Genomic DNA, 24,893 nt, shown 5'->3' with positions numbered 1-24,893 from the left:
GTTCATATCCATGCAATCTTACCTCGCAAATAAAGCGCATCTTTAAAAAATCAAAACTGCCCCGATGTGCAACAACAACACACCCCTTTTTTTGACTTTCTAATTCACTAATGGGGGCCTTTTTTATTTTGTTACCCAGGCCTATTTGTTCCCAGTCCGACCCTGTTTAACTTACCCTTCTATCCCCACTTTCCGAGACCCTCTTACCCTCTGCTTTCTCTTCTCACAGCCCTCCTCTGTGCTTCTTCTTTATGCTAAAATAGGGGGTCAGTAGAAAAGAGAGTGTACATAATCACCTTTCATAGCCTCTGCTCTTTACTATTTTCACTATTTCTGCCTGAGGCACTGCAAAGCGGTTCTATGTAAGACCTCTACGCACTTGTTGGGCGTTGACCACAACAGCAGCCTTAGAAAATAATTATTCTCTTCTCCCTCCCTACCTCTCTCTGTTTTTTTTTTTTGCTAAGCACCTTCTCTCTTTCTCGTTCCCCGCACTCGCCCTCCCCCGGTTCTTCTAATATATTAATGCTTTTACTTCCAAGAATTTCACATACGCCTCTCCCATTAACACATTCGAATTAACCACATGGTGAGGAAATGCTTATAAAAATGATTTGCTTTGCTAGACTCCCGTGAAAAACAGGTGCTGGCGGCCCGAGTGCCCGATCGTGTTGTACATTCGCCTGCTCAGCTCACAACCACCAACATCCTAGGGTTTCTGGGAGGAGTCCTGTCCGCGCACAATGTTATGGACGACATGTTCTACCCTACAATGCAGCAGTCACACACAACCTAAAAGCATGCTGCCAAGTGGCCCTGTGTCATATGTGACATGTTTAGCCAGTTCTTGCATTTTGGCCACACAAGACAGAAATGGGTAGGCGCGGATCCTCAAAAGTCAGGTGCAAAGTGGACACTCACTGATTTTGTTTACACTGGGTCCACAATTTCGGGGGTGCGCAAATTGTGCACGATTCCAAGACTGATATCTTGGAATGTAGAATAAAATGAGAGACATTTTGTCCATTTCAAGGTGTGTATATAGCGCTTGTGAACTGCTTACTTACATATCGCCAAAGAAAGCACCTACATCTTGCACTGCTCCTAATCCTGTTTGGGTTCCGGAGTGGCGTGCTACCCGTTGAAAAGCGCTTCAACACCTCATTAGGGGTAGCAAGCGCTATATAAATGTAAACCCATGTCTTTAAGTGGGATGAAAAAACTGGAGGGTCTCTCAAAGGGGAAAGGCTAATGCAATTAAGGGCGTGCCTTGAAACACGTAAGCTAAAAATCTGTGCTTAGCATAGTGTGCCGCCCGACTTGTATTTTTCTGTTTCTGTCATTGCATCCAGATATATGATACAACAAGTAACGTCATACCTACAACAAGTCAGGACTATTGCCTTTGTCAATGGTTGTAAGTTGCATAATATAAATAAGCAGCAACTATGCTTGTATATAATATCGAAAAAGCTTCCACTTACAGCCCTAGTGACACCACAATAATGTTGCTAAACACTTATAAGGTCCCAAAGGCGAGACCTATTGGCTATGCCAATGCTTGTTTATAAGGCCGTAGTACAGGGAGCAGAAAATAGACCTATAGCATAGAAAATTAAATGCAGCTTGTGGACTCCAGCACTTATTGTACCATCTAGTGTGTCAAGAGAAATATGGCTTCAGTCCCATCATTGTAGCCTAATTGCTGCAGTTTAAACCTGCAGTCTGGCCTGTCAAAGTAATCCTTTTGGGGAAAACATTCCTTTTAAACATTAATAGGTTACTACTATGTAGGTATTATAGCCCACAAGGCAGGTTGCATAGTATTTAAGATAGGGGCATGTAGATATTTAGTGTTACCATGTCCCTGCAGTGACAAGTCCCCAAAAGCTATTTTCATTTTGAAAGGCTCTCACTGTTCTATAAGGAAAACAAGAGCACTGAATAAAATATGAATTCTGTATCTCAGAAATAATTCAACTACTCATTTTAATATTTATGAAAAGCTCACTTCAATGGTGATCTCTGGATTTTTAATATGTATTTAAAAAAGTTTTAAAGTTGCCTTTTCCCTGCCTAAAGCTCTTAAAGGTTAATATACATGAGCAATCCAGTAGTTCTCAATAAAGTGCTTGACCTTAATAAGGTCTGAAAACTGCTCCCGGTGCAAGGACAATAGCATGAGAGTGGGGAGGCGTTTTTCTTCCCCTGGCACGAAGACTAGTTGGTGTGAGCCCAAGAAACCTAATTAACTTCAAAAGGGCCTGCCTTGTCACAAGTAAATGTTAGGTAACACCTGGAGAGGCCCAGCATTTCTACCCTAGTCTACCTGTCATCAAACTCAGTGTGAGGAAAGCTACCCCCAGACCCAATTTGGAATTACACAGAGGAGGGGACTGCTCAGTAGCCTGACCATATTCTGGATGGGCTCTTAGGCTCTACGCAAGCGTAGAAGAGTTTCTCCATCGTAGATTTTGGGAAAAAGGCACACTGTGGGATTGCTTGCAGTAGGGCAAACAAACTGCTGCAACAATGGGTATGATTGTTCCTGGCAACTTTTACTACATTGGTTAGGGAAAAGCAAGAAGTTACCCCCACCCACTAGTGGGTGCCAGATATAAATGTAGTACCCCAAGTCACCATCTTCCGAACATTTCCTGGACCACTGAAAGTACAGAAGGAGTCATGTGAACTGACCTGAAGGGACCTACTCCCACTTGTACCCAGGACACAAATTCAGACTCCAATTGTCAGCTGACTTTCCTCCTGTGTGCTACAGGAGCCCAACAAGCTATAAGAGGCCTTATTCGTGAAGTGCCCAGCTAACCAGTAGTGACTGGACCCTGAAGTTGGGCCCTGGTGGCCTTAGATGTGAACTCATGTGGTTAGTTGGCTGCAGAAAGAAAGTTTGGACACGTTTGAAAACTTATCTGACCAGTAGGTTCCACAGCATTGGACTGGACTTCAGCATAATCATACTCAGATATTTCTACACCTCTGGAAAATGATTTAATCCCATTCTGCATTGGGACTTAGAAAAGTTTCAGCTGGAAATCTCCGGAGCGCCAGCGAGAACAAGTTGTTTCAGGTATCCAGCCTTCATGTCTATAGCGATGGCTACAGTTTCAGTGACGACCTAAATGAGAAGGATATTTCTTTTCAAAAAGAGACAAAGACCAGTTCTGCACTGGGACTTAGAAGAAATTGCAATGTTTTTCTCCCATAAAGTTACAAACTCCCTTTCTAATGTGGAACTTAGGAATTTCTTTGACTTCTAGACTTTTACTGGGACATCACATACACATATACATTCAGGAGGTCACACTTTGGACTGCATTTGTTCTAATTCTACCAGGATTGCCGTGAAGTCACCTTGTCCCCAGATCTGGTCCGACCATTTTTTTATACCTTTTCATATTTTATCAAATCATAGAACTATGATACCTAGTACAAATAACATAACCATTCCCAATTTAACACGCAAACCTAATTGGAAGAAATTATCCAGAAGACCTGATGTGATCGAATCTCTTATATCTAGTGTACCAATGACAACAGGCAACACATCTACAGATAACCATAGTTTCTGTGATTGGATAACTACGGCAGGCCATCGATTAGATCCTATCAAATTTCAGACTTCGAGTTCAAGTACAACTAAAAGGAGGGCCCCCTGGTTCTCACCTGCCTTGAGATTAGAATTGACAGAGTTAAGAGTACTGGAACGGAGATGGCGCAGGCAATATGAAGTTTCTGCTCGCGACACTTATAAACGGGCTAGAAGAAAATACCATGCAGGTATAAAGTTAGCTAAGAAAGCCCATTACCTACAGGCTATTTCTATGGCAGCTCAAGGGAAAAAAGAAAAAGAAATCTTTAAAATAGTCAAGGATTTTATGAATCCCTCAGTTCTTTTACAGGAAATTCCGCCATCCCAAAAACTCTGTAATGAAATATCAGATTATTTTGAGAACAAAATATTGGATATTGTGAGGACCTTTCCTCCAATATCCCCTACCTCAGGAACTGCTGAAGAAATAGAAAGGGAGAAGTGCCCAACCGGCTTGGAAACATTCTCTCATGTTTCCTTGGAAGATTCCCTTAAAGTTATCCTGGCATGCAAATCTGGATCTCCTTTTGATCCATGCCCTCCTTCGGTCTTACAGACCTTAGCAATAGCAATTAACCCCATTATTAATGGGATTATCAATTCATCTTTAGCCACGGCTGACGTTCCAAATGATTGGAAACTTGCTGCTGTCAAGCCTCTTCATAAAAAGGCATTAGCTGACCCGACCACCCTTTCCAACTTACGGACGATTTCCCTGCTCCCGGCATTATCCAAAATAACTGAGAAGTTTGTGAATTACCAACTTACGAGCTTCCTGGAAGAAAACAATATCTTGCATCCAAATCAGTCTGGGTTCCGGTCAAATCACTCTACCGAGTCTGCCCTGCTGTTTACAGTAGAGACCCTTCGCATGGCCATGGACCAGGGAAAGAAGGCTGTTTTAATCCTACTCGATCTGTCGGCAGCCTTTGATACGGTTTCACATAATATCCTCGTGAACCGGCTGGCTGCCGCAGGAGTAGGCGGGATGGTTCTGGCTTGGCTTAGAAATTTCCTTACAGACAGACGCCAAACTACAGTGCTAGGTGGTTTCCAATCTGAGGCCAAGGCCCTCAGCTCTGGAGTTCCCCAGGGATCAAGTTTAAGTCCGTTACTTTTTAATCTGTACATGGTTCCCCTGGTAAAACTGATCTCAAGCTTTCAGATCAGTACAATTTCATATGCTGACGATACTCAGCTTATCCTAGTTCTAGATAGTGAGCGGTCGGGTACCGAGAAAAATCTTAAAGAGTGCCTAGCAGCAACATTTAATTGGATGACTGATAATCATCTTAAATGCAATGCTGGCAAAACTGAAATCATCCCATTCGGAAAGCAAAATTTGTTTTCTCCGATTACTTGTTGGCCTGATGATGCAGAAGCCCCTCCTAAGACCATTACCTCTGCCCGAAATCTGGGCATTAAGTTTGACTGCCAATTATCCTTCAAACAACAAGCGCTTACTGTAGCTGGTTCATGCTTCCACATAATAAAAGCTTTAAGGAAGTTTTTTGATCTTCTTCCTTTGCCAGCTAGGAAAACGGTCGCAGTTGCTTTAATTACCTCCAAGTTGGACTACTGTAATAGTTTATATGCTGGAGCTAATAAATCAGTTCTCCACAGACTGCAAATGGTCCAACATGCTGCGGTCCGTTTAGTACTACGCTGGCCCCGTAAGTCATCAGCTTCAGCAGCATTGAATGCGCTTCATTGGCTTTCAATTGGTAAAAGGATTCTTTTTAAGATCCTCTTACTCACTTTTAGGGCTTTCCATCACCAAGGTCCTAAATATCTGTGCAATGGTTTTAGACGTTACCATCCGGCACGGTGCTTAAGATCTGCGGGTCTTAACTTGCTCACAACCCCCAGATTCAAGCTAGCCACAAAAGGTGGTAAATCTCTTTTTGTATTGGGGCCTAAGGCCTGGAATAAGCTCCCTCTTTCTATACGATCCTTGTCTCAGGAAACTCAGTTTAGGAGGGTGCTAAAAACATGGGTTTTTTCCCTTACTGATGCAGCTTGCTCAGCAATGGTGTAGATATTTAGCGTTTAGCGTGAATGTGTCCGCCTCTGCCAACTACTTCATCTGGTTGTATTAGCGCCAAGATACTCCTTGGAGTGGTAGCCGCGCTATATAAGTTCACATTACATTACATTACATTACATTACATCCACTTAGTATATCCGATCTGGACTCCATCGCAGTTGGACTGTAATTGCAACTTGGTCCCAGTCTGCACCATTGACTTAACATCATGCACTATATTTTTCTTACCGCTTTTTCCACTTCAATTTTTTTTAACCCATATCTCTAGCTCTCTTTGTTGGATTATTGTCATTTTGGTGTCATTTTGCTTACTAAATCTTTCTTTAGTTTTGGGCATTGAAGTGGTATTATCATTGTATTGTATCTTTGATTTTTTTTATTGTTTTGATACTTCTAAATGCTTCACATGTTCTCTTAAAGTTGAGCCTGTCTGCTTTGTGACATAGCTACCAGGGGTTGGGTTCAGGTTTAAGTTACTGAAACCTTTGAATGGACCCAACAGATTAGCGATCGTAATGCTTGTGGTAGACCACCATCCACCCAATTAATAATTCACTCTATTACAAATCTCAGTAGGGTTAGTTTTCCTCAAGTAGTTTATATCTGGAGATGTTCATTTTCCAAGACTTTTTTAATGGCATTTTGAGGCAACATTCAAGCAACAGTTGGATGGGTGTATATTCTGTAAAAGAGCTCCCATTATGCCACAGTTGGCTTCGAGAGGGGCTAGTCTATGGGCTATGAGAAAATAATATTTTCTCAATTGCATGTTGTGTGTGCTTCGTAAGAATATGTACCCTTTTTCAGTCTGGTGCCTGGGACAACGCATGTCTAAGAGTCTTTGGTTTTCCTGTGTGTAGGAAATCTGGTTACTGGTTGAGAGGAGGGTTGAAATCCTACTCAAGCAGCAACCACATTCTCTGTCAGGGTGAAACACAAGCAATCCCCAAATTAACCTGTGCTTACCCCTCTGGTAGCTTGCCATAAAAGCAGTCAGGTTTAACTTAGAGACGTTGTGTGTGCTTCGTAAGAATATGTACCCTTTTTCAGTCTGGTGCCTGGGACAACGCATGTCTAAGAGTCTTTGGTTTTCCTGTGTATAGGAAATCTGGTTACTGGTTGAGAGGAGGGTTGAAATCCTACTCAAGCAGCAACCACATTCTCTGTCAGGGTGAAACACAAGCAATCCCCAAATTAACCTGTGCTTACCCCTCTGGTAGCTTGCCACAAAAGCAGTCAGGTTTAACTTAGAGGCGGTGTGGCAAGTATTTATTCATCATTTCAAACAGAAATAAACTGATAAACACAAAACAGAAGAATAACCCCACACCAATTTCGAAAAATAGAGTAAAAGTAAGTACATTATTTGAGACAAAATTACTAAAATCCAATCAGAGGAACCGAAGATGTAGGATTTGAAAGTTATAAGTAAAAATAGTGCCTGGAAGCACAAAGCGCCAACTGTGGTTATTTAGCCGTGCCCTACTAGGACAAACTCAAGGTTCAGGCAGACAGCTAGGGAGCGTGTGCCAGCTACAGGAGCCAAGTTAGGCCAGCTGAACAAAAGTACCCTAAATCCTGGTTGTGGAGCATCAAGGATGTGTCCTGCAGCAGAGGCGATGTATGGTCTTTGTGCGGAGATGCATTGCACAGCCATGGTTCTGAGGAGCTGCAGTCGCGATGCGAGGTCCATGCATGGAGATACATTGTTCAGCAGCTCTGAGGAGCTGCGGTGGCAATGTGAGGTCCATTCGGGGAGATGTGTCATGCAGCAACTGTTTAGAGGACCTGCCATGGTGATGCAATGTCCTGCATGGGGATGCGTTGCACAGCGGTGTTTCTGAGAGACTGTTGGCAACAATGTGAGGTCCTGCATCGGGGATGCTTCATGCAGCGGTTCTGATGCAGAGTCTTGCAAGGCAATGCATTGGTTCTGCAGGGACCACAGATGGGCTGGCAGAGCACCTTCAGGCCATATCCATTGGTCCAGGACTGGGGTGGCACCACTTGAAGGGGCAGGACTTACAGCTGGCAGAGTGCAGGTCCTGGGTTCAAGGTTATTGGAGCCTGTTTTGTCCTGGAGGCCCAGATCAAAAGGCCAGCCAGGTGGCCCTGGGAGTCACTCCTGGGCTCAAGGAGCAGGTACAGTCCTTCTCTCAGGCAGCAGGTGAGCACAATAGCAGTCTTTCTTGTAGAGCATCACAGCAGTCCTTCTGAGTCTTCCATATGTCTAGAGGTGCATTGAAGGGTTGGGTCTGAGGGTCCAGTATTTATACCTGGTGCCCGCTTTGAATAAGGCGAGGGTTCTGAAGGTTTCCACCTCCAGAGGTACTTGGAATTTTCTGGCTCCTTTCCCTGGCCCTAGATTGTTTGGGATCACAATAGACTAGTGCCAAACCCTTTGTGAATGTGCTCAGAGTTATCTGATGTGCAAGTGTGGTAGATAACAGCTCCTCCCCCTCATCAGATCGGAGATGGCCCATCCTGCCAACATCTACGCTTCTTTGTCTCACTGTTTGGGAGCAATACATAAAGACCACCTGTCAGCTACAACTAGTCACGTGACCCAGGATACAGACAGCAGACAACAAATGATTGGGGCAAGAAAATGCCAAAGGTGACATTTTCAGAATTGTGACTTAAAAATTCAACTTTACCATTAAAGAGGGTTTTAAATTACAATTCTATAGACACCAAACTCGACCTTCCTAACCGCTCCCAATTTGAAAGTTATCACTTATTAAATGTAATAAGTCAACCCATTGTTATCCTATGGGAGAGGCAGGCCTTGCAGTAGTGAAAAAGGATGTTTAAGACTTTTTTATTAGCAGGGCATGTAAAACTTAAAAGTACACATCACATTTTTTACATACACTGTACCATGCCCTGTGACTGTCCAGGGCCTACCCTAGAGATGACTTTTATGTATTAAAAAGGAAGGTTTAGGCGTGGCAAAAGTTTTATTTTGCCATGTGTTAATGCCAGTTTGAAACCACACATAGGCTGCAATGGCAGACCTGAGACATGTTGAAAGGGCTACTTAGCTGAGAGGCACAATGAGTGCTGCAGGGCCACTAGTAGCATTTAATCAACAGGCCCTGGGCGCATGTAGTACCACTTTACTAGGGACTTACAAGTAAACTAAAAATGTCAATTGGGTGTAAACCAATGTTACCATGTTTAAAGGAGATAGCACAGTCAGCAAAAACAGGAGATTGAAAGGCAAAAAGTTGGGGGGAAACCATGTCTAGGATTTCCTCTTTCATCATCACTTCGTAAGAACTCTTTGGGATAGCTATCAGTCCCATCTTGTCCTAAGTGGGGTCTAGACCTTGATTCCAGCCTCCCTCCATGGCCACTTGAATTGACCCGAATTCAGAGAGGAATTGGTCAGATGAGAAAGGAATTTGTTTTGCAGAATTAGGTGCATAAATTGATCATTCTACTATGCTACTCTTGCCTGTCAGCATTACAAACACATATTGTCCCTCGTAATAGGTCCACGTCTTGAGAATTGTGCAGCGTACTGTTTTTCTCACTAGTATGGCTACTCTTTACTTTTTAAAGCTATTAGTATTAACTGATTGGTCATAATTAGATGGGGTAAGCGGCATGATGCAGATCGGACTTCGCACCAAGTCTCTCTTGAGGTTCTCAGATTCTGTTTGTGAAAGGTGGGTCTCCTGTAGGAGTGCTTTGTCTGTGTGTTTAAAAGCAAGGTATGATGGTATTTTTTTAGTTTTCCATAACGGCTGTAAAAACAGACATTTTTTTAGGCACTGACTTTTCTGCACCATGAGGTATTGCTGTAAAGTCCTTTTTTCAGCAGGGCACATTTCACACGTATTTAAGCATTCTTTTATCAATATGTTATGTTTTTAAGAGCAATATCAATTTCTGTTCTTAATTAGCCTGCTTCATTAGGCTGAAAATTGTGAATTGAATTAGAAACATAAAATGAATAAACATGAAGTATTCAAATACAATTCTATCTTCTGTTCATGTTGAAGTGGAAATAAAGTTTATTACATACGTTACTCTTTTCTATACAATAGAAGTCCAACATATTAAATAGGCCCTAAGACTTCTAAGACAAGTAATTAACGTTTACATAACAAATCACAGCGCTCATGTTTCATGAGTTCTGAAGCACTAAAAGCATAACCTTAAGGCTAAAAACATAAAGGCTAAATTGCTAATCAGAATGTTAATGGAAATGCTTAGGTTCCTATGAACATATAGTTGATGAAGTAATTCTTCCATGATTGCAGGGAACAAATTTGAAAAGGGTCAACAGAGTCATCCATAGATAATGTCTTTTGCGTTGTATCATCGCTGTCTCTGCTTTTGTTTATTAAATCAGTGTGTCTATTGGTGGAGGTTATTGAGAGTCCTAATCTCAAATTACAAATGTATATAGATAATAAACAGATTTACATATGATTGGATAAGGGGTCAAGGAACAAATACAACATTACTGACTGCCTTAATCACAGATAGGAACTCTTCCTCTGTCTAAACAGTGTTAAAACAGACACGTGGTCAGTGATGGGTACCAAGGATGGAACTCTGCCGCTCTTACGACCACAAAACATTGAGTCTTACTCTAAATCCAGCACATCAAATATAAACTGAATATCATCTTTGCCACAGAATTATCCTTCAAATCTCGAATTAAAGATGGGGGTCAAAACATTAAACTTGCCGCTATCACTATTGGGGGGATGCCTATCTCTCCTGCAAATACTTACTGCATAGAGCTGATCAGACTTGATGATGGGTCGGTTGGATTTCCTCAACATAATGTACACGGACGTCCTTAAAAAAAGTCTTAAAATACTTTTGTGGGTTCAGAATCAGGCTAGCAGCTGAGCTTTAATGTTCAGAGACGGGAACATATTAAACTGGCCCAAAAAGCCCTACAGTTGTTTCCAGTGGAGGTGAGGCTCAAATTAAACATCCTATGCACCATTTAGGAGGCATATTCCTAGCTGCCTAAAAACTGCCATCCCTCGGTATAACACACAGTGCAGGCAGAGCAAGAATTTCTCACACTACCATATATAAAAGGTAAACAGCTGAAACATGGAGGTTAAAAACTGGGATTCATGGACAAACTCCAGAAAGTCTCCAAACAACACTGAGTTCTATTCTATTCTAGGCATTTGTAAAGTGCATGTCTACCCTAAGGGCCTCCCCCAGCACTGAGACAACAGTTCAGATCCTAGTTCCACCAGAGTTAGACAAATAGTCAAGATTTCAACATCTTCCCGAAACTTTGTTCATTATCAGTCTTGTGTATGCTGGTAGGCAAAGGTTTCAGGGCATGAAAGGCAAAGGAGTGACCTTCACTTCTGGCCTTCTGGACTTTTGGAAATCACCTTACAAAATGAGTTTAAAATTTAAAAACCTAAACTTCTGTTGGGATGGGCATAACTGGCGTAATTCCCTCTAGCGTAATTACCACAATATTACTCACAATAATGTGTAATTATGTGAGAAGTGTAATCCAACATTTAATGCTACTTTCTTAGTGTAAAATGCACCCTTGCATCCAGAATGGGTTCAAGGATGCATTTTACGCTAACAAAATAGCACTAAATTCCACAGGACACGAACAGCAGTAGCCGGCAGCTGCTCGGTCTCTCTTAGTTGCGGTGAATTTTTGCCCCAAAGTACTGTTAATTACTCAAGCTGGCAGAATCGCTATTTTCAGTAATTTTGCTCCTATTACTCTGTCTAGCTTTTTGTGCTAGGGAGAAAGAGGAGATAGAGGAATAGGGAGGAGAGAAGTCAGAAAGCAGAAGAGGGAGGGAACAGGATGAAGAGATGTGGGAGGATAGACAAAGCAGCAAGGACGGTGAAGGGAGGGGAGAGAGCTAAATCAAATACATGTGGGAGGGGAAAAGTGATAAGAATGTTCTCTTGTAAACCTGCAGTTGGACTGCTTCTTTGCTGTCCTACCTGCGTGCTTTGTCTCTGTAAACTCTAACAATGATAACTGTACTCAGCACAATGAAAAATACAAGAAAAAGCGATGCATGTGGATAGACCACCCAGTGAACTAAAGCAGCCTAATGTCACTGGGACTTGTAATACATGGAGCAAGAACCAGGTTGTACTGCCAAATGGAAAAAGATATCGCTCTCAAATGCAAAACGTGCTGAAATTGTTGGTTTGCATCTACAGTGCGTCTGTGTATGTTATCAATAAATCAATAGCTTCATCTGTGTGTTTGATCAATAAATGAATAGCTTGAGAAAATGGAAAAACCCTTATGGGATTCTAACCCTAGTGCTATGTCTCTGCCAAGGTAAACGGTGCCAGGCTGTCCGTGAAAGCAGTGTGAGGAGGGAAATTGTTCTGGATGCAGAACTTACCAGCGGAATGTCGCACATACCTCGTGCACAAATCTTAAAAGAGGATCGATGATTATATAACCCCAGGAGCCTGACAGGATGCGCCAGCTCCAGGACCGCCTCTGAAGCACCTTAGTAAACAGACCCTTACTAGCATGGCATAGCCGACATGAGAACTGATGCGCAGGTAAATGGATTATACAACAACAAGACTAGTTTAAAGAGCTGTGGGAATTGTTTAAAAAGATTCCGATATTTGAATCAGTTTGTTACTGGCTCATGCAAAAGCCCCAATCCACTGCAGTCTATTCATGGAAGGCTTTTATTTTTGAAGTTTTACATAGCAAAAACTCTGAGCGCTGTACTTGAGTACCAGTTACATAACAGACAGACTCATTCATTTTTTAGGCATGGAGAAATTAAGTCATTTGCCCAGAATCCCAGGATGTTGAGCCTCCCGCAGAGACTCAAACCGGGTTTTCCAGCTTCAAAGTCAGCCATTCTGGCTGCTGTGCCACATCCTCTCTTTACTAAATAACAAGGTTATAGGCACTCTGTAGACACCGCTTGTGACTTACTGGAAGTGAGAAGTCAATGTTGTGTCGTCGTGTATGGCGTGAGACCTGTTATAAAGGCGTATTGAAACAATAAAATGACAAGCATTGGCAAAGCCACCAATAGCAGATGCACTCGTTGGAGTGCTAGATGGCAAATTAAAAAAAAGGACCTTCAGAGTGCGTAGCTAGTGGAAGGGCAGAGACCGGAAGCTGTACTTGGGCCAAGCTCCATACCAAGTGCTACGCAAACAAATGATGGACGGAATGCTGAATAAACCATACATTCACCCCCAGTCAAGAGATCTGGGTTAAATCCATCATTCTTTTGCTCACCATGCCACCCCAGTTTAGACCCAGCCACATGCAAATCAGTCTTGACCCTGTGCCTCATGAGAACAGTCCTGACCGAACTGCCAACTCAGGTCCTCCCTGGACCAGAAACCAGCATCCTGGGACCAGTTTCTGGGTATTACCCTTCATCAGCCAGGCTAGCTTGAATCCAGTGGCACAGTGAGCAAGGGACCCAAATCTGGGCATACCCATCCCACTTAGGATGAAAAGTGCTACGCAAACAAATGATGGACCGAATGCTGAATAAATCATACATTCACCCCCAGTCAAGAAATCTGGGTTAAATCTATTTTTCGTTTGCTCATCATGCCACCCCAGTTTAGACACAGCCATATGCAAATCAGTCTTGACCCTGTGCATCATGGGAACAGTCCACACCGAACTGCCAAGCAAGGTCCTCCCTAGATCGGAAACAAGCTTCCTGGGACCGGTTTCTGGGTATTAGCCTTCATCAGCCAGGCTTGCTTGAATCCAGTGGCACAGTGAGCAAGGGACCCACATCTGGGCATACCCATCCCACTTGGGATGGGTATGCAGTACAGGTTGCAGTTGCAGGCCTGAGACATGTTTTAAGAGGCTAATTTAGTGGGTGGCAGAGTGAGTCCTGCAGGCTCACCAGTAGCATCTAAGTTACAAGCCCAGTGAATTAAATGAGCCAATTAGGTGAAACCCAATTTCACCATGTTTGAAGGAGAGAACACAGGCATTTTAGTATTTGTTAGCAGTGGTAAAGGACACAGAGTTGTAATTCCAACAAAAATGAATTCAGCAAAACAGGAGTAGTGAAGGCAAAATGTTTGGGAGAATACCACCTCAAGAATGTCTGGCGTAACACTGATGAAATGCAAAATGGCTCAAGGCAGCATAACATTTGTGTCAATATACTTACCATTATAAAAGCCTGAAGGCACAGTGTAAATTTGCAGAGCACCACACAAACGCCTGCACAACCCTTAGTAAATAGCCCCCATCATGTACCCGCTAAGACTATCTGTCACACATTTCTTCAAGTGTGCAAAAATCTGTCACTGTAAACATTTAGGCTTAATGGTGCATAAGCAAACTGTAGGTTAGCCACCACCAACAAATGTCACCCATGTTGTACATTCCATGTACTCTGCCCAGGAGCCACCTCTTCCTCGGCCAAGAGGCAAGTGAAAGCTTCCTGGTATGTGCTCCTTCCATGAACAAATCTCTTATTCTATGAGAGCATGGCGTGCGATTGTTGCTGATTAAATGCCTTAAAAACACGCCCGTTGTCACACTGTCAATTTTTGTATGCTTCATGGGGAAGATCTTGTCCTGAATGTTGACACCGAAATGCAGAAAACATACTCTGTACACTTGACTGCTAGTTTTGGTAAAGGAACACTTTTTTGCTGAAATAATGTTAGCTTGTTTGGTATTCGCTTACTCCTGGGAATTTATAATATCAAGTCAGCAAAGCAACTCGGGCTATCTCTTAATACATTAATGAGTATTGCATTTACCCTGGGGCTTCCATTTAATGACTTGTGAATGTAGATCTATGCCGGCAGATTGTGGTAATTGGCATTTTACAATTGCAGAGCATCTTCATTACAGTAAACTTGAAATGATCTCTCCCTTATGGTTATCATTGAACGAACTCAGGTTTTCTAAATAGAGCTGAAACTGAAAGCATGACGTACCCAATTGTTCTAATTGACTCGAAATTGATGCATTAAGAGGGGGAATAAGTGCATTAAACATTTTCTTTGTCCATGTTTATTTACCACAGTGGATTCAGAGGTAGCTAACATATCGCTTCCATTTCTCATAATGAGATTTAAAGGCAGGTTATTTTAGGCGAGTACAGTTCAGGAACATATCCCTGCATAATGTGTTACAAAGTATAGGTATTTTCATGTTAAAGCACCAGCACAAAAAAATAGGACTTCTTTTCAAAGTCGAATTTCACATAGATGTGCCAGCGGTGTAGGTGTTTACACGTTTCACAGTACATGTTAATATTGGTGTCTTCCTCAGGAGACGTGTTTCGTGAATATTTTTTTAAGCCAGGGATTCTAGACCACTCAGCGGAAAAGATGCCTCACTGCCTCATCACTGCAGTGTTAAGGTTCAACTGTGCCTTCAAACTCCAATGTCTCCATAATCAAAAGGCCTACATGGATGATTCAGGGAAAGTGGTGAAAATCAAGAGGGTGCTAGCCTGAGTCCAAAAGTGATGAGGAAGTGCTCGTCTTCCTCTTTGCAGAAAATTGAGTGCACTGAAAGCACCAGTGGTGCACAGGTTGGTACTGAGGGACTGCAGACTCACCACATTTGCACTCCTGGAAGAATCTGTGATGTTTTGATGAGTTTGACGTCCCTGGGTGAGTCCTGGCTGCGAGATCCTCATGATTCCTACATGTGTTCCTTCATTGCACTGTCATTCTGGTTTAGGGCCTATTTCTCTCCACATTGGAAAGTACAGCTTCCTCTTCTTCCACGGAAATGGTGGTAGCACCAAGACTTCATGCTAAGGGGGAAAATAGTATAATTAATGGTCCTGTTTTTGGCATTTGTCACTATAGACTGGTGCACAACGCTCCGTCTGGTTATGCTTTGAAAAGAGTATGAAGTACGCGAGCTCAGGTAAAATTGAAGAGCAGCTATGTGGGGCTATAAATTAAAGTGTATCTTTATAGAGGTATCCCTGCCTGCATACATCCCTCACCCGCTCTACCGATAGGGCTTGAGGACAGAAATCATTTATAAGTGCCTTTTTCGAAAGAAGGGTCTTAACTGGCATGAAGGAAAAATGAGCTGTTTTAGAGTAGTAGATATTCCGAGTGGGATTAAACGAAGATTTTTGTATATGTCCCACGTGCTACGGCCATTAACAGATATGTTCCTACTAAGAGCAAGACTCATTTGCAGCCCAATACACTATTAGGAAAGGTGGGAAGGGCAGCATGGAGAGCCTATTCCATGGGTATGTATGTGCAGATGTTCTGCTCCAAGAACCATGCTGAGTTCTCCATCACTTCTTGACTGTATCCATGCATTTGACTAGTCTGCGCAGCACTCCGCTGCTACACAAATACCATACACATACATACATACAGATATCGCTATGAAAGCAGTAACCTTTCCCATAAATGCAGCTCTGACTGTAATCTACCTTCTAGTGAGTAATTTGACACTGTTTATTTCATGACATTTTCCAGACCCTTGTTTTGTATCATTGAATCTCAAAAGTAGGGATTACGCATTCACAATTTGCAAGCGACATCTCCTGCCTCTTCCTTGAATGTGGTTTAGAAACAAACGTGCTGTAAGTTAATGGGGACATGTGGCTCTGATCATGAGTGGTTTTCAATTCTGCTGCTTAAAACACTAAATAATTTACAGCATTAAAGAGAGATAGACCTTCTAGGCTGAATACATTAAATGTACAAGGCAATACATTCTCTGCCCTGTACCGGACTTCAGCTATCCTCATTGCAGTTGGTAGGCCACGCTGCTGCGGGGGCATACGCAGAGCAGCAGGCATGGCATCTGCCAGTAGGGCTGAGGTGAAGCTTGTGGCTCTCGAATGTGATGCTGGTATTTGAACCCTGAGGGAATTCCAATGAAGCTTGCTCCGGTGCCCGCCCAAAGCTAACGGTCTGCTGAAAGGATCTTGCAGAGTGCCGCACCTAGTCTCAAGCAGACACGCACGTTCCACTCCCGCCTCGAGCGAGAGCTTGGGTGGTTACTTTGTGACAGACATCTTAGTAATACTAGGATTCTTTATAAAGATCCATTTCTATGGCTCTTCTGAACAGGTAGGGGTGGAAAGGTAAAGATATGTATTGAAATGTCCAAACCTTGCCAGGCCCCTGCCTTTGGAGGCTGCTCCTCTTCGTGTCACAGGAGGGTGGGGCCCACTGACATCAGCAGGTCCTTCTCGCCATGCCCTGGTGCATCAGAGACCAATGCACAGCTGACCACCGGGCTGTGCCCTCTACTTTTGTGCGCTTGGAGGGCGGGACTGGCAATGTGATTGTAGCATCTCTGCTTACTGCCCCCACCTCCAGCTCGCCATAGGGCCAGATTGTGAATCTAGACATCTGGACAATATGGCAATGCATTGGGGAGTCGCATTGTGTCCATCAGAAATGTGTGGCTGCTTTGTATTCTCGTGCAGTTTAAATAATTATGGAACTTTTATCACACATGGGTCTCCCGAAACTATAACCCTAAGGAATAATGTTGTTTATAATTAGCATGTTTAGTAGTTAGGAGTGTTCTGGATTAGAGTTCCCAAGTATTATTTCGCAACATTGCTTTCCAAGTAAACCTGTCTTGGCACAGTGGCACAGTGGCAGTGGCCAGAATCTCAGGGCCGGGGCTGTGCTGCTGCTGTTGATGTTCAGCGATGGACGTTTCTGCCTTCCTCCAGCAGAACGCAGGGCTGGGCTCCGATCGATCACGCTGTCTACCGATGGGCCAGCGCCAGAGTAATTAGCCTGGCAGAGCGCGCGCAGTCACATAAGCACATTTGTTTAGCGGCTGGGAGAGTGGCTTACATGGCATTGTGCAGGGAGCATTGTCAGTCCGCACTGAGCGATGCGCAACAAAGGGGGAAATGCTGCTCTCAGCACAGTAGATGAAAGCTGCTCCCCTCGTCCAAAAAGGGTTTCTCCATCGCGCTGCATAATGAGGTAAGCTCCGTGTTGACATTCTGTCAAAATGATGCCTTGCGTTTTTTGTATAACTATTTCCATGCATTGCTCGTTAGACCAAAACCGGCAGACATGTTTTTAAAGGAGCCGGGATGGCTCCAGGTGTATACATTTTTTTTCTATTAGAAAAAGATGTGCTTCGAGTACAGTTGCGGTTCTGTGCATAGAGAACGTATGCATTGCATCGGAGTTGGGGTTATTGTCATTCTTGCATCCAATGATCAGAACAAATCCCATCTGCCTCGACTGGATCCCTTGTTCATCATTCTATAGATCTCTCAGTGCCTCTCACCACCCCCTCCCCGCTCTCTTTCTCCATATCGTTCTAATTCTGTCTGTCATTCTGTCTGTTTACGCCAAAACAAAGCCGCGTTTGACGCAAGCCCGCTGGATGCTCGCGCGCTGGCGCTGCCTTATATACAGCGTGCGGGTCTGCAGTTTTCGTGTTGACTGACATCTCTGCAGACCTCACTGCCACGTTCTTGCAGTTTGAAGGGTCTCCCACCGTGACTGCAAGCAGTTCGTTAACCCTGTGTGCTTCCTCACCAGTGCATTCATTCACAATGCCATGTCACCTCGGCACCAATTCACGGAGCTGTTTGAGAACCGTTTGTACCGTTTCACCACTGCACGAACTCACTCACTTCTCTTTGCTGTATCTATGACACCACAGAATTTATTCTGCACAATACTCAACTGAGCTGTCTCACAAGTCAGTTACTACACAACACTACTCTACCAGTGCGCCAAATCGCTATGCTGTTACAACAGTATATAGTACCAGCGTCATATTTTAACCATGCACGTATCCACGCATATATTAAATCATAGTGAAAATGTGTAAATGCATTAATTTCCTGGGCTATCCTGCAGTACATTAACACGTTGATCTTTGTTACCAGCGAGCACAATGTACTGTGCATATACTCAATGCACTTTTATTAGTGCATTAATCTAAAGAATTCTCTCACCAATAAATGTGTCCAATGAATGCTTGTTTGTTAAACATTACATTCACAAGTGCATTGGTGGACTAAGCTACATGTGCATTGACAGACTGAGCTATCATTTCTGTTGTAATATCTTGTAATTCCCTTTCACCTTTCCCTTTTCCCTCTCATCTTTGCCTCATTTTAGGTGAAGTATACTTTTATTTAAGTAGATATGAATGTACATATTTCCACATGGCTCTTAGGTGTCCTGTCATTTCATCCAATTTTTCCCTACAAAAAAAGTTTCAGTGAAAGAATATCCTGGTTAAGGTTGCAAGAAATACAAGTAATCGAAATAAGTATAATATGGTAAGGGATAGTGTTAAGATTAATGGAAGGGCATTTTGGGACTGGGACGGAAAATAGCTGCAGCCACCCAAATAAAGTGGTCCTCATTAGCAAACCACATATCTAAGGAACTGGTACACATTTGCAAATTGGGACATTCTTGAATTTGTAAAGAGATGCTGTATAGCTGTTTTGCTTGGTATGGGAGACTACATCCATTTGTGCTTGCGCAAGTCAGTGTTATTGGTACTATCGGAGAACCGGCCCACCGGATCAAGCCCACAAACAGCCTAAAACCAGCACAAACACACACACTGACCTGTCATATCAGCTTTTCTGGCACTGCCTGATTGCCCTGTAGGCTATTCTGACCCTTGGCAAGGGGCATGGTTAGGGGCAAATGCGGGCTATGGGTCAAGGATGGAGTCAAACAAACATTATTGATAGGCTCATGTTGGGTTTAGAGGTAGATTAAGGTCAATGTTAGGTACAAAGTTAGGGTCCAGGTTACATTACAGTGAGAATTATAGTCATGGCTAGTGTCAGTATTGCGATAAATGAGGGTCAGGATGAGAGTTAGTATCAAGATTAGGGTCAGGGTTATGGTTAGGATAAAGTCAGGGACAAGGGTTAGGTTCCGTTAGAGCTAGGTACCTCTATGGCTAAAATTTAGATTAAGGATTACAATTTGGTTATCATTTAAGGTATCACTGAAATCCTTTTGGGCATAGAGTGCCGCATAAATAATGCAAAAAGAAGCAGAGAACTCTGGGTAGTCCCCAAGTTTAGGTGTGTGCAACACCCACCACTCTAAATGTATGCCGCACTCTATGCCTGAAAGTGTGTTATTTCAAGATATATCTCAGAAGAATACCCTTTCTGGTGTAGAGTGCCACATAATTTATGCAAAAAAAAGCAGAGAACTCTGTGTAGCTCCCAAGAATATATATGTATATATATATGTGTGTGTATATATATGTATATATATTTTATATATATTTATCCTCTTCTGTTTCCATTAACCGATTCTTTCGTCCCTTTTTTAAAATTCTTTTCTAAAATTCTAAAATATTTTGTAACTTTTTGATACAATGCAACCAAAAAAACACGCCTTGTGTCATGTATATGAGAAATATTTTGTTAGGACGAGAAGAAAGGAGAACGGGGGTTGAATTGTCAAACAATTATGTAGCTAAGAGATAAAAAAATAACATGATAATCTGAAGAGGGGCGCACATGATTATTTGAAGAGGTTGGTAGACTTAATGTTCCCCATCCCTGGACAGTTCACCAAGACAAAAATATTCCTGTGTCCTACAGAATGTCCATTTATTATAGATAGGTAAACAGAGTCAAGAGAATCCTAAACATGTTCATTACCGGAAAGAAGGGAACCTTGTTTACTAGTTTTTCATTAAATGGTTCCTACAGATCAATACAAATGAGTCAAGTGCCAATATACAGTGCGTGACCCGTAATGCAGAGATACGACTGTACATTACATTTTTGCACTGTTCACATTATTTCGGAGCCTGAGTACAGGTTGGAAAACGCTGTATTTGTGCAGGTTTTAGCAAAATATACTGTTTAAATCATTGAACAGAGCATGCTTTGTAAATACTCAACCGAATTCTTGAACTAACCGCAAAATGCATCTGAGGCAAAATTCTCTGGGTAATGCATTTCAGAATATAGTAAAATAAGTTATTTGAAAGTTTGATTTCCTTCATTGGGATGTTTGTAAAACGCTTCAATTCTGGACTATAATAATCTTTAGAGCATATGAACTCCGAATGTTTCTGAAAGCCCTATTGACATTTCAAACATTTATATGCGTAAAATATAATTACACCTTACATTTTTGCAAACTCCCGTTATTATGCACCATCAATTGACCATTCAACATAGTATGCCATTTCAAATTATACCAACACAGTTCAGGACATATCTTGCTCACTATGTAAAACAAAATACATTTTTTAAGCACACACAATCTGTAACATATGTATTACTTCCTCCTGACTTCAATTCTATTTTACCCCTCTTATGCTGTAATATATATTTTCTTATTTTCTTGAGATTTCTAGCATGTAAATGTGTTCTTTCATCAAACGGTAATGATAAGCACATTTATAAATTTAGTGATCAAACAAGGACAGTAATGTCTCTTGAATGCATTGAATTATTTACTGACATTTCCCAATATATTTCTTCAGAGACAAATCCTGCCTCCAATTGGAAGTCCCAAAGTCCATATAAATGTCCAGAACTTTCAGCAAGGCCTTTTTTTGCAACACTGCTAGTTCCTACTATCTCCTCCCAGAAGAACACAGACAGAATTCATACTTCCTAGTCTTCAGAAAGGGTCTACAAATTCACCATTTCAAAAACCACCTGAAGATGAAAGAATAATGGTCCCCTTTTCTCTTCCCTTGTTTTAGCACTCCATTTCCCAGGTGGCTAGGTCTATGCAATATGAATATTTGTAATAACAAATAAATAATACATAAGGTCAACATTATCTAAGCTAATGTCTCATGGCCTGTGTAAGCCTTAGGCATCAGTGAGCTGGGCGGCGGCCCGGGGAGCCAAGCAAAGAGGGACACTCAGAGCTGCAGACACAACAGTCTCTCTCTTACATCAGCCACCAGAGAGAACTGCTTTTGTTTCCTTTTGCTTGTCTGTGGTCTGCAATGATCACCCTTCTCATAATCCTCCTCAACCCCTCTCCATTCCATTATGTCGTAATAGCAAAGGTTGTCAGAAGGTAGAACAATATGGCCAGGTTTGTCAATTGACTACATATTTTATTATGCTGCTTTCCTTTTGCCTAATGTTTGATTGGGCAGTCTTTGGGAGTGGGTGGGCAGCAGTGAACAGGCATTTCAATTAATGTTTCTGTAAATAACAATGAGCATTGGTCAATATTCCTTACCCTCGGTCTAGACTTACTCATCACCATTATCTTATCCACTAACCATTTCACTTACTCAAAGGACCCAATGATAATGCCAGCAATCAAATCCTGCGCCGAGGATAACTTCCCTTTGTCTTCAAAATAATCAATTCCTCACAAGAAGAAATCGTCTTCTCAGCAGCACTCAAGTCTGGCCAAATATACCCTCAGCTCAAAAAGGCAGTCCTTAACCCAAATTACCTCGAAGTTTTAGAATATTATTAAGCTACCATTGCAGAGATAAATTGTTGAAAAAGTTGCCACTAATCAACGTGTCAACCATATATGGAAGAACAACCTCCTGAGCAAACTTCAATCTAGTTTCAGACCGAAACATTGCACTAAGATAACATCCCTACATATTCTTCATAATATCCTACATACAAATGATGATGTTAATACATATATCCTAAAATCCAATAATGATGGATTTCCATGTCTTGCTGGTACTATTAGATCTTTGGCAGTGTCCAACACATTAACTATGGCCCACTGCTAATCGCCATCTCACCCAGAATAAACATAGAAGGAACATTTCTAAACTGGTTCAAAACCTTCATATCTTCCATATACTCTTCTTACCTTGTCGATGTGTCGTACCACAAGGCACAATCATATCAAAGCTTTACATTTCTACATGTGGCCTGTAAGCACTATGGTAATAAGAATAAACACATATCGATGGAATAATGGTGTCTTAGCAGGTCTACCAAAAACATTTACTCTGCCTCTCAATCACTCTTCATACTGCAGCCTGGCCTGTCTCCAATGCTGAAAAAAATCAGATTTAACCCAAATCTGTAGACCACTACACTGCCTTTCTCTAAACGCTTGCATCAACTTCAAAATCACCTGTATTACCACAGAGACATCCATGCTGCTCTCTCTTCCTACCTCCAAACCAAACTCCAAACGTCATACCATGATAAAGAACAAGAAGAAAAACTAAATTCCTCCTCAAAATCCCTAAAACTAAGGAACGCAAAATTGCTACTCAAGCCTTTTCCTGTATTATACAAGATTTTGGAATTCCATTCCAGAGAGTAATCCCTGAACATCCTCTCCTTAAAGAATAACCTAAAGACTTATTTATTCAAAATGCACTATCTACTCCTTTCACATTAACTGAACCTTCCTTCTCTGTTAGATTATCGGTTCCGTCCTCTTATCCTTTGAACTACATTGTTTACTATTACATGTTTCTGTAGTACCCATTTCCTATCTCTAAAGCACAAGTTACTCTTGCAGCTGGATCTGTGTTCTATATATATCAATAAATATGCATATGAGAACCAAATGCTCTATATCCATCTTTTGTCTGGTCACCTGGTGATTTGCCCTAGAGGGACAAAAATTAAACAAAAGAACTAAGTAATAATGTTTTTTATTTCTAAACTTCACCAAGTTGCCAACTAAATTGAATCACATATATGCAATATACTGTATACAATGTATATTTATATATGCTGAAGAAATATGTTGTACTGTATTCTTTGCATTTTGATGCTTGTAGCCCTTTATTTGTTATAGAGAAATAAAACTGCAAGTACCAGAAGGGAAAGAAAAAGGTGCAGAATGAACTAGCCAAATATAACATGGGGAAATCCGATTTGGCGATATATCGTGTTGAGGAATATTCCACAATATTTAACTACAGTGTGTAAATGCCATAGAGAGTTCAGGGTGACTCATGGCAGACATAGTAGCTTATCTTTAGTTTGTGCATCGTGGTCCATGTGGTCATGTTATAACAAAGCTTATTTAAAAAAGTAAATCACAGGGCGGTGCAAGTGCCAATAAATGAACAAAACGTAATGAACTTCTCACAACCATCATGAAACTAGGCTTATCCTGCTGTTGTTACCTACCAGCCATGTCCTGAACAATTTCTTTATGCATATGTGTGGGGGGCTCTGTACACATGTTTGTGTGTGTCACTGAAGCTTCCCTTGCTGATGTCAAAGATGATTCTATTCTGTATTTGTGAGAGGACCTCCTGCTGATGCTGCCCTTTTTAGTCTGTGCATTTTTCCATCAAACCTACTCAAGATTGTACAGTACGAGAGTCCATACTCCTTCAATTATTTGTCTCTTTGCTGAGACTGCAAACAGCTATCATTGCTGCACTATTAGAAAATTAACAGCCTTGCTAGGAAGGTGTTGTACTGTTCAGATTATCCTATTTGTAAAATAGTTTTCACCCAACTGGCCTTTTATGAAAGGTCATATTAGAGAATAGATGGTGAAGAACATGCACCAATGACATGGAAGTTAAGTGTCATATATGAGTGTGGCAGTGTGTATTTATACCACCCATATATAAGACGTGAAAATATGGCTGCCAGAAACACTGATGTGCTCTGGCTGGGCTGCAGTTTAAATGTACTGCAGGAACAATTGGCAAGGAAAAGTATGATTGTCATGTCAGAAAACCTATTTTATATATAAATTATTCACCCATAAATTGTAATTGTAAGCCCACATAGCAGGGTGACCAATACATAACAAAATGACACACTGTGTATTTAAAAACATTTAAATATACACTGTGCTCTCACAGTGACTGAAGGCCTTAAAATATATTTTCACTGTGTAGGTTCAGCTACATTTTCTATAAGACAGGCCAAGTTGTGAGAAAAATATTTTTTTCCCATCTTTTCCTAGGTAAATGCTAGAAAAGTAATTTAAAGTTATTTTCCACTTAATTTTTAAAATCTGACTAAATGGTAAAATCTGATTTTGGAAAACATTAATGAAAAAGAAATTATATAAAAATATACTTTAGGTTGCCCGAGCCAGAACTGGCCTGAAACTGGTTCTTCCACCCTAACAGGGCATCTGCTATTCATCCACAGGGCACTCTTAGACCGCCAGGCTCTATTCACAGTGGGAACAAGTTTGGACCCAGTCAGGTAAGAGGAGAGCTCATGAATAGGAAAATTGCTACTGAGCTGAGGAGAGAGGCCTACCTGGTGGCAGAAAGGTTCTGACATTTTGTAATTAGGGATTCTGGGTAACTGTACAGTAAGATTAAAAGGAAGT

The 24,893-nt window shown here is 41.8% G+C and overlaps 1 protein-coding gene across 16 annotated transcripts in view; it reads left to right on the top strand.

The window, feature by feature from the left end:
• Positions 1-24,893, top strand: part of NRCAM (neuronal cell adhesion molecule) — a 971,555-nt gene that overhangs the window by 674,335 nt on the left and 272,327 nt on the right. The window contains exon 1 of one of the 16 annotated variants that reach the window (XM_085653085.1): positions 17,436-17,594. The exons of the other annotated variants lie outside the window; for them this stretch is intronic. The gene's annotated coding sequence lies outside the window, so the exon portion shown is untranslated. Of the gene's footprint in view, positions 1-17,435; positions 17,595-24,893 lie in introns of those variants that run through there. 16 annotated transcript variants of the gene reach the window in all.

Source organism: Triturus cristatus, chromosome 4_1 (assembly GCF_964204655.1).
Source record: "Triturus cristatus chromosome 4_1, aTriCri1.1, whole genome shotgun sequence".
In the NCBI taxonomy this organism is placed as follows: Eukaryota; Metazoa; Chordata; class Amphibia; order Caudata; family Salamandridae; genus Triturus; species Triturus cristatus.
This window is presented reverse-complemented; position numbering and strand designations above follow the sequence as displayed.